The sequence below is a fragment of the Crocodylus porosus genome, unplaced genomic scaffold (assembly GCF_001723895.1).
Source record: "Crocodylus porosus isolate Cpor-Errol unplaced genomic scaffold, CroPor_comp1, whole genome shotgun sequence".
Lineage (NCBI taxonomy): Eukaryota > Metazoa > Chordata > Crocodylia > Crocodylidae > Crocodylus > Crocodylus porosus.
In genome coordinates this window covers 53,288,199-53,298,889 of record NW_017728948.1, presented here as the reverse complement: position 1 = coordinate 53,298,889, position 10,691 = coordinate 53,288,199, and the positions used below count along the sequence as shown (strand labels likewise).

The window sequence follows — 10,691 nt, the reverse complement described above, 5'->3', positions numbered from 1 at the left end:
TACCATAATTGTGGCCAGTGGTGATGTTTGAGTTGGGATGCTGTGGTAAAAGGAGAGAAGGCTGATGGCAAGGGTTCTTGCAGCTTTGACGGTCAGAGAAGAAAATGAGCTTAAGAGAGTCTTTGTTTTTTAACTGTCCTAAGCAAAAAGATCTGCTGTTTCTCCGGACCAATAGCAAATCATCTTCCTTCCCCCGCTCCCTGCCCTCCCTCTTCTCCCCCACTCTTGCTAGAATATTGCAGGAGCATAGCCTTCGCTTCAACCATTCCTTGCTCCCTTTACCCTGCCTGGTTATGCAGAAGAGAAGAGAATCAGGAGTTTCGTGCATACACTACTCTTCCCGCTTCTCCTAGCCAAGATGCAGGGAGCCTATTTCAGGCAGTGTCTCCCGCCGGCCATGTAAAATTGAGTCACAGTCTGGCCCTTGCTGTTTTAAATAAATACAGCTGTCCTACTTTTAGGAAGGATATAAAACATCTGAATAGAGATCAACTTTTACTTGTACTGAATTGCACATTTCAACATAAATGCTGTTTTAGATATGAGACGTTTATATTTTAACATTGGATAACAATGGATTGTTCATAATTCTGTCATAGATTTACCCCTGGAACAGAGCTAAACCGTAACCAGGCTTAGCATAAACAAAGTGAAGTCACCGTAGTGATTCCAGAAAAAAAATTCTTTAAATCTGCATTATGTATGACACTCTAGTAACAGTACTCCTGAGCTGGAAGAAGTTCAGAGGGGAGGGGAGAGGAGGGAGGAGGAGGACATTTGTCCATGTATGCATGCATGTATCTCTTTCTAGTTATAAACACAGAAATGATAATGTGTCTTTTTACACTAGAATTTTGTAAAAGTATAAACCTGCCCTTCTGCTTCAAAACACGGGAAGTTAAGGACTTCCACATGTCATGACTGTAACCCTGATTTATATTATGCATGGGATCCAATATGGGACAGTGTTCACAGCTTCTAGAAAATAGAAAGGATTTACATTGATTGATTGTCTATGGAAATTCAGCCCCTGGTTTATTTCAGGAGTATGGACTGGAATTCTGCGGCAAATATTCTCTGTAGGCTTTGATGTGGACTGTGGCGTCAGGTTAAAGTTGCTGTAAGTGTCAGAAGACCATTCATGTATTCATTTTGTTTGAGGAACCTGATCAAATAAGTGATGTGAGGCTCAAATTGCATTCTGCGTTTAGTTTCCATATCAGTTGATTGGGATCCTGGGTAACATGCAATGGGTCCTCATTGGGTTTTGCAAATATGTGCAATGAAAGTTCTAGAAGCCTCATAAAGCAGGATGACGAGCAAGAGCTACACTACCACTTGGTATCTAAGTTAATAATATAACTATGATCTTTTGAAGTCCAAGATAGAAGAGATGGCCCCAAGGGCACCTCTGAACAAAGGAAATAAGAGTTGGTAATTGCGCCTCCCAACAGATTGAAGACACAAGATAATGATATAAATCTTTTATCATTTTACTGAAGTTTTACGGGCGGAAATTTCTCTTAGCAACAGTAAAAATCACCTTCTTCTGTTATGTTCAAACAGGCAGCTCTGTAAATTAGTGCTATATGAGAGTGTGTGTGTGCAGGTTGCTCTATTCTTTGTCAAGTTCGTTTAGCCTTGCTTCAATGTAGAAATAGATATAAAACATTTCCATCAAAAGTGGTGGTGCCATTGATTTTTACTACATTATTTTTTAAACAGAATGCTTACTTTCCCTGAACAGTTTTTCTACAAAACTCAAATTACCTAAAAATTGCTTTGTTTGCCAAACACTGAAATATAAGGCCAAATCCTTAAATATTTCAGCTAAAAACTGATTCTGAAACATTGTCGCAAAGAGGTACAGCTCTCCTGTGATAATTCAGAGATGAAATATTTTGATAGTTTTAATTTTTTACCCAAAATGTATTCCCCCCCCCCAATTTTAATAAAACAATTAAAAGAGCTTTTTCTGACCAGCCTAGAACTAAGGACCCCTGTGCTCCTGCTGCGCAGCACCAGCCTGGAGTACAAGCCCTTCTTAGTGCAGTTTGCCCACTCTAACCATCCTATAACTTCCTTATTCTGATCATCTTTCCCAATATTCTTCGCCATTTAAAATTCCTCTGCTCTTTTCAAGTTCTCCCAAATAGCATTTGAAATATCTCTATAGTCTAGTGTAAGCCATTTATAAATCATTGCATCTCGGCAACTTCTCCTTTTCGTTCAAATTTTTCTTAAAAATTCAGTAAGTATGATAAATGATCTGTTAGTAATTCTGTTAGTGATTTCCCTTCTGGTAGACAAACGCCCATCTCAGGCAGTAGAAAAGCAATGATAAAATTAGGCTAATTGAACTGAACATTTCAGTTAAATCCCTTCATATTAAAAGTGGTTTAGTGGTTCTAATTTGACTCTTTTGCATTTTGCCCTTTCTAAATTTTGCATAATCTTTTTCAGGTTTTCTTGTTTTCCTTTGATTTATGAGAATGTAGCTTATCTTGATGTCAAACCTTCTTTGGCTGTGGAATGGGATTAAGACAAATGACTCACAAAACACTCCTCTAACTTTTTCCCCTCTAGTTTTGTGGTGGTTTGGGGATAGTCTACTAAAATGCACACACAAAAATTCCTGAACCCCAGCTGGGTGAAACAGATTTTGTCTCTTTTTTAAATATACTTAAATGTACTATGGAAAATCACTTTTTCTACATCAAATCTATGTTGGAAGGAAAAAATAGCCCCAATTTTGCAAGCTTCTGAATACTTGGCGTTAGTCACATGAGCTTTTGGCTGAATGAAGCAAGGCCCTCCAAACAACTCTACAGTTTTTGACTCATTGTGTATAACATGACAACTTAGGAAAACTGTATTTGATAAATCCTAGTATTTTAAATCGGAAAACTAGAAGAGCTAAAAGCAGATATTCCTTTTGGTGCTGCAGACAGAGGGAGCTCTTTGGTTCCCTCCACTGCTGTCTACACATCAGCAGTTTATTAAATGTTGGTATACTTCACTGCTTATAGGCTGGGCTGTACACCTTTACTTCTAAGGATAAATAAAACAAGTGCCTGGTATCTTATCCTATAGATTAATTCATGTCTAGATCCTTTTCTCTCAGAGATGGCTCTGACCAAGTATGTTGACTTGACTTTACTTTGTGCCTGATTCTGATTCAGTTACTTCTGATTATACTTATCAATGACATCATAATTTGACTCATTCTCATCAGTAAACTAATATGCTCTGTCCACACAAATTAAGGGATCAGACAAATTCTGAAAAATCCTTTGCTGCTCTGGAGTGTGTACTGATTACAAAAATGTGTGGTCTGCAGAAAGGGTTCTGGCTGTTGACTAAGCAATGTGGTCAACATGACTGGATAACCTTGACAGCTTTACCGCCAGCCATGTTTACAGGTAGCCATTGTGGAGAGCTGCTGATTGCATTGCAGTGCATTGAGCAGGATTACATATTATTTCATTGGGTCTCTACAGCACTGTGCAGAGGTTTTCAATTAAATGAATCATCCAAGCAAAAAGACTATAATTCAAAGATTTCTAGCATCCTGACGTGTGTGGCATGTGGTAGTGAAATTCATGTTTTATTAAATCATATTCCTTTTGAGGAAAACATTCCTGAAAAAACTTGTGGGGAGAGTGTTTCTTACAGTTATCAGACTTGTAGGAATCTGTTATTTATTTGTTTTACACGGTTAAGTTACTAGTCTGGAAAGCTCTTCAAATCCTACATTGTATCATAAGTTCAATTTGTATCATAGCAGTCTTTACTTACAATAAGGAATCATTTATTCCTGACTTCAAACCCATTTTTTCATTATTTCTGTTTACCTAATGTCTTATTTGCACTTATCATTGAAGCTGAAAAATCACCTACACTTCATTATTATACAGCTGTATCATGTGGCTGTTACTTACTCATCCATTTAAAATAACTAGTCACTCCCTGGGCTCACAATCAGTGGGTCAAAAGTGCAAGGCATCCATTTTAGGATTTAAAAATGCGTGAAAGTCATATTCTGATGGGCTGGGGATAGAGAAATCTTCATCTGATTGTAAATAAGAAGTGATCTAAATATCTTGCAAGCAGGAAAATTTTGGATCTTTTTCTGGGGTTTACACTTTGGTTGGTGCTTAGCAGATAATTAATAATGAATAATAATGTGATTTGGGCTTAATGCAGTATGCATGAGCCCTACTCTTAATGAGATTTGCAGTGACAGTGGGAGTGCAAAAAACTCAAGAACCCAATGCAAACACTCTGAAAGCATGAAAATGTAAGGGAGAAAAGAAAGCAAAATCTTGCATTCCCCAGTTTCTTTTGTTCCTTCTGGAGATGCTTTATGCAGAAAACAAGACTAAGAAAAAATTATCAGTCCCTAAGTGCACGTTGTCCTAAAACAATGGTTCATAAATATTCTGCAGATCATATACTTGTTTGTGTACACTGGTGTGTACAGTACGTATACTGGTGTAATTTACATTTGGTTTTGTACACAGATAAAAATTATGCCCAGATGTAGAGTGGACAAACCCACAACTCTCCCAGGTTAGCTGCATGCAGGAGGAGGCTATTATAGAATCTCACTATTAAGTAGAGAGAGGTAGTTAGAAGTGTCAGTCTGAAGTTAGGCAGAAGGCAAGGCAGGGTGGCACCTTACCAACTAATTCAGGGGTGCTCAATGCCTGGTCTGCAGCCCAGAGGTAGCCCACAAAGCCATACCATCTGGCCCACAAGGGTCCCCAGGGGTCCAAAAATTGGCAGAAGGGAAACAGTGACTGTAATTGTCACTCCCCTGCTGCCAAATTTCTGAACATATGATGAGCCCCACAGGCAGGATAGCATGCTGTATCAAGCATGTAGATGTGGGGGCCTGATCTGGGCACACAAAGTCTGGCTAAAGGCAGCACAGGGCTCGGTCCTACAGCATTGGGCCAAACAGAGGCAGTTCGAGGCCCAGATCTGATAGCATGGAGCCCCAGGGAAGCAGCACAAGCCGCACAGAGCCGCGGGGAGACAGTACAGGTGCTGTGGAACTGAGGGAGGTGGCGTGGAGCACCAGGGAGCAGGCACAGATGGTGTGAAGCCCCAGGGAGGCATGGAGATGAGGGAGGTGGCACACAGCCCCAAGAAGGCAGCACTAGCCCCAATCCAGTGTAGGACCTAATCCTGGCACATGGGGTGCAATCGGGCCTGCAGATGGGCCCTGTGCCACTAATCCCATCCACCACACCAAAAGATTGGGCACCCCTGGACTAACTCATTCAGAGAGGCATGAGATTTCTTGGGCTACAGTCCACTTCATCAAATGTTGTAAATGGACTAGCATTCATAGCATTTGACAAAGTAGGCTGTAGCCTACAAAAGCTCATGTCTCTCTGAACAAGCTAGTCTATGCTTTCTCTCCATTAAGCGGTATGTAAGATGTTAACTGACCTGTTCGCTTTCAGTAAGCAGCTGCTCTGGGCTAAGCTATAGACAAACTACATGTGCCTGGTTTAGTTTGCCTCTATTTTTTTTCTTTTGTTTCCAGAGTCAAGTAAGTAACACTAGCACCTTCTTTACACCAATGTAAACTTGTCTCCTGCCCAGGCTCATAGAGTGATGGAAGTTCTTGTTGCTATGAACTGCTTTTAATTGAGCTACCCTAGAAAATATATAATAAAGAACGATCTTACATTAATGGGCTAAATGACTGAATGATCTAACAGGTCTTCTTTATCTTTAGTTTTTGATATCACAAGTAACCAGTGTATATATGTAGTAAAATATAATTATTTTATGTACTGTACTAATCCTGTCTGTTATGTACCACACAGGCACAAGTAGTACAGAGCAGAGACAGATAGAGAGTCTGGCATATGAAAGACACACGGACTGTCTTTCCCATGACTTTCACAGCATACTAAGCATAGCATGAAACAACATTCCCGCAAGGGTACCTAGCAGCAATTGTTGTTCTGCCCTTGAAGATATTGTGCAACCACCATAATTAACTCACCCTACTGGAATTTAATGAATCATCTTAAATTGTAGACCTGTTAGACTGCTCATAGACTCAATTATACACCATCATAGACAAAGTACCATACCTGGGTAGTACAGATGCTGAAGCATGTGCAAAAAGACACAGAAGAATGCTGGGGTATGACATGTGGAAGTGCACAACACTGTAATGAAGCCACTTGAATGAGCGTTTATGATAAACATTTGTCTGATGTACAATGTGTACATTCTCTGAGACACCCATCAGTCAATCATGTATTTCGACTCATGAAGACCATGTGCCAGTACACATGTGAATGTCATCCCCACATCTATGTGTATGAGTACAACATGCCCATCTTGTTAGAGATAAAATGTTTGTACTCTAGCACGTGGGAGAGTGAACTATACTAAACACAATACAGCTAGATTTGTGGTGTTATATAGCTCTGATCAATATTTCCTTAAAGTCAATGGTCATCTTTCCTTCAACTTTAATAGGAGTGTTTTTAACATTACAAATTTGGATAAATGAGTGACTGCTTATGGGCAGAGTTCTCTTAGCCCCAGACTGGAATAAATTACTAGTCTGCATAGGGCACCTGGATGATCCAGTGTCTAAGACTAGTCTGGGACGTGGTTCCATTCTCTGCCCTGTCACTGACTTCCTGTGTGACTTCAGGCAAAACACTTGATCTCTCTTTACCTTAATTGTCCATCTGTAAAATGGGAGGCCATGCCACTTTATTACATTATTGGAGTGTTATGGGGGTCTCAGATACTCTAGTACTGGCAGCAAGATAGGAGTGTTGGATATCTAGATGATATTTTGGATTATACAGTACGTATTAGTCCTGTCTGTACTGCTTCACTGCCAAGTCTGGGGCTGCTGCTGAGAAATTAGCCTTTCTTCCTCTCTGCACATGCCCAAGCTCAGAAGTTAGATACCCTCCTGGCCTTTTCAGTTGTCTATGCAGCCTATTTATGGAGTGTGAATGGGGCTTATCTCTTGGCAGTCATGGATAGGTAGTGTGGATGTGGAGACTGGAGTTGATAGTAAAGCACAATCCCTGTACCTTCAAAGAGCTCTGTCTCATTTGTAAAGACACAGTTCAACATCAGTCCAAGAAGATATTGCTTAATGATGGTATTGATGCAGCAGACCTTGAGAATATTGTGTCTATAGGAAACTTAACAGAGTTCTGGTCACCAGGAATCAATCTCTTAGTTTTCAGTGGTCTACACTGGGTGGCTCAACCCCCAGCCCTCAGGCAAGATCCACCTCCAGAGCCATGCCATCCAAGTCTGAAAATTTGGCAGCAGAGGAGAAGTAGCAGCAATTCCCACTTCACTGCTGCCAAATTTCTGACCCCATAGGGAGCCCTGCAGGTTGGGTATTGTACCCTGCATGCTATTAGGCCAGCACAGCTGGATCTAGGCATGCAGGACTGGGTCAGTGCATGGGGTTGCTTGACAGCTGGATCATGACCATGGACTAGGCCTACACATGAACCCTACTGTATTGCAGCCTATGGACCAGCCCAGTACCACTCATCTGGCTCATGGAGCCAGATAGATTGAACACTACAGGTCTACCAACATCCCACCATTCTTAAATTTCGGAACAATGCTTTATTTGGTCTTGTTGGGGAAAAATCTGGGCACTTTATGATGGTTTGAGAAAGAAGCTTCCCATAGCCCAGGCTCATTTATCTGTACTTCTGCAGAGGAAAAAGAGCATAGAATGCAAATTGCTGTGGTAAATAGATGTCATTAATTGGGGTGGTTTGGCACACTGGCATATGCTAGTCTGAGCCATGGTTGGGAGTAAATAAACAATGGGCTTTCACAGATATTGAGTAGTTGGGGCTCTTTTTTCCTCTGAGACACATACAAAGGAGGTATGGGAGAGACTTAAAATCTCAGAGCTGATTATATATGAATGAATATTATCAGCTAATATCATTAGAGACCATGACGGGAACAAAGTACTGGATGGCAGTAGGGGCTGCATTAGTAATGTGGCATGTGATTTTTTCCTCTGTGTGTGTGTGTGTGTGTGTGTGTGTACACTACCATATAGTAAAACTGTGCTGTTAAAGACTAGGAAATAGAAAATGGTATTATAGTAATAATAATAATGCATGTTTTTATTATAGTGCTTATGCAAGGATTTATTTGCTATAATTCATAAAAGGCTTCAAAGACAGAAAGCATGACATAAATTCTAAGTATATTAACATTATTATTCTTGATAGTGCCAAGGAGTGATTAGCTGATCCTCTGAGTGTAATGTTGGCCTAGTGCATGCATAGTGGCTGACTTCTTTTGAGCGCTGTTTGGGTTATAAAATGTTTATGTAAGTTGTGCTTGATTGTTGATGTCCCTAAGTTCATATGTTACGACAAGCGTGTAGGCTTTGAATAGAATGCATGTGCTATTATAGAGAACAAGTGGGATTGTGTGGTTTGTAACATAAATAGCATGTAGATGGGTACCTAACACAATTCATGGAACTAGGTTCTATATACACAAATAGGCTGGAAACATCCCTACCTCCAAAATGTTATAATCAGTATAAAAGAAAATAAATATGGGGAAAAAAGAAATTGTGCAGAGGACTGGGGAAATTATATTCACCCTGTATTTGGCCCTGGTGTGACCTCTTCTGTGTCCAGTTCTCAGGCCCGTAATACAAGAAGGTTGTTGATAAATGGGAGAAAGCTCACCAAAAACTGCAGGATTGATTTAAAATTTTAAAATGTGCCTTACAGTAAGTAGAGCTCTATTTACCTTATTGAAGACAAGGTTAGGAATAACTTGTTCACAGTGTATAAGTGTCTACATGGAGAATAGAACTTTGATTATGAGCTCTTCAGTATATCAGGTAAAGGCTTAATAATTTCCGAAGGCTGGAAGTTGAAGCTAGATAAACTGAGACAATTTTTTAACAGTGATAGTAATACACTACTTCACCAGTTAATTTACTGATGGTTGTGGTGAATTATCCATCAGTAGCAAATAAAAAGAGGGTTACAGGCAATCTAGGAAGTTTTTGGAGAGTGCTGGGAGCAACTTCCTGGTCCAGATGTTGGAGAGGCCAACTAGGGACCAGGCTCTTCTTGATTTGCTGCTCACAAACAGGGAAGAATTAGTGGGGAATGTAGAAGTGGATAGCAGCTTGGGCAGAAGCAACCATGAGATGATTGAGTTCAGTATCCTGAGGAAAGGAAGGAAGGAGAAAGAAGGAGGATCTGGGGAACTACAGACCAGTCAGCCTCACCTCAGTCCCTGGAAAAATTGTGGAGCAGGTTCTCAAGGAATCCATTTCTAAACACTTGGAGGAGGAGAAGTTGATTAGGAACAGTCAGCATGGATTCACCAAGGGCAAGTCATGCCTGAACAACCTGTTTGCCTTCTATGACAAGATTACTAGCTCTGTGGATGAGGGGAGAACAGTGGATGTACCTTGACTTTTGTAAGGCTTTTGATATGGTCTCCCACAACAATTCTTGTAAGCAAGCTAAGGAAGTATGGGCCGAATGAATGGACTATAAGGTGGATAGAAAACTGGCTGGATCACTGGGCTCAAAGGGTAGTAATCATGGCTCAATGTCTGCTTGCCATCTGGTATCAAGTGGAGTGCCCTGGGGGTCAGTCCTAGGACTGGTTTTGTTCAATATCTTCAAGGATCTGAAAGATGGGATGGAATGCACTTTCAACAAGTTTGCAAAGGACAAGAAGCTGGGTGGAGATCCCGAGGTCAAAAAAAAAATTCCAAAAAGAATGGGGTGTCGCACGTGGTGGCAGCACATGCCACCCAAAACTGGAGCCTGGCTGGTCAGAGCCACACACCAGCTGCTGGCCAGGCTTCCTGTCATGCTGCAGCCCTAGGAGGCCCCCAGGACCCCAGATGAGGCTGCTGGAGCCAGCAAGGTGGCTGGCGCCAGCCTCCCCTACCCCACCCAGGATAACCTGCTGCATGCCACAGCATGCATAGTACGGGTGTTCCCTGGAGACAAGTAGCAGCGGCTCAAGGTGTGCCTTTGCTACATGTCCCCAGGGAAACAATGGTCTGCACTCATCTGGATGGGCCCATGAGGTTCAACAAAGACAAATGCAAAGTCCTGCACTTGGGAGGAACAATCCCGTACACCGATATGGACTGAGCCTAGGAGTTACAGTGAACAATAAGCTGAATATGAGCCAAGTTTGCCCTTGTTGCAAAGAAGACTTAACAGCATACTGAGCTGCATTAATAAGAGTGTTGCCAGCAGATCAGAGAAAGTGATTATTCCCCTCTATTTGGCACTGGTGAGGCCACTTCTGGAGTACTGTGTTCCATTTTGGGGGCCCAACTACAGAAAAGGTTGTGCACAAATTGGAGAGAGTCCACTGGAGGACAAGGAAAATGCTTGGAGACCTGGGGAATGTGATTTCTGAAGAAAGGCTGAGGGAACTGGGCTTATCTACTGGGAACTGGGAGCTCAGGTGGTGTTTTCATCGATCCTCCCAATCTTGGGCTATGGGCTGAGGGAGAGGAGGATCCACACAGTGAACCAAAGACTGCGGCGCTGGTGTCATCGGGAAGGCTTTGGCTTCCATGATCACAGCCCGCTCTTTGGCGAGAGAGGCAGTGAGCTGCTGGGAAGAGATGGCCTCCACCTCTCTCCCCTGGGGAG

The 10,691-nt window shown here is 41.7% G+C and overlaps 1 long non-coding RNA gene across 1 annotated transcript in view; it reads right to left on the bottom strand.

Moving 5' to 3' along the window:
* Positions 1–3,290: 3,290 nt before the first annotated feature.
* LOC109321916 overlaps positions 3,291–10,691 on the bottom strand; it is a 23,488-nt gene continuing 16,087 nt past the window's right edge. The window contains exon 3 of the long non-coding RNA XR_002104216.1: positions 3,291–3,301. This is a non-coding gene — a long non-coding RNA (uncharacterized LOC109321916). The remainder of the gene's footprint in view (positions 3,302–10,691) is intronic.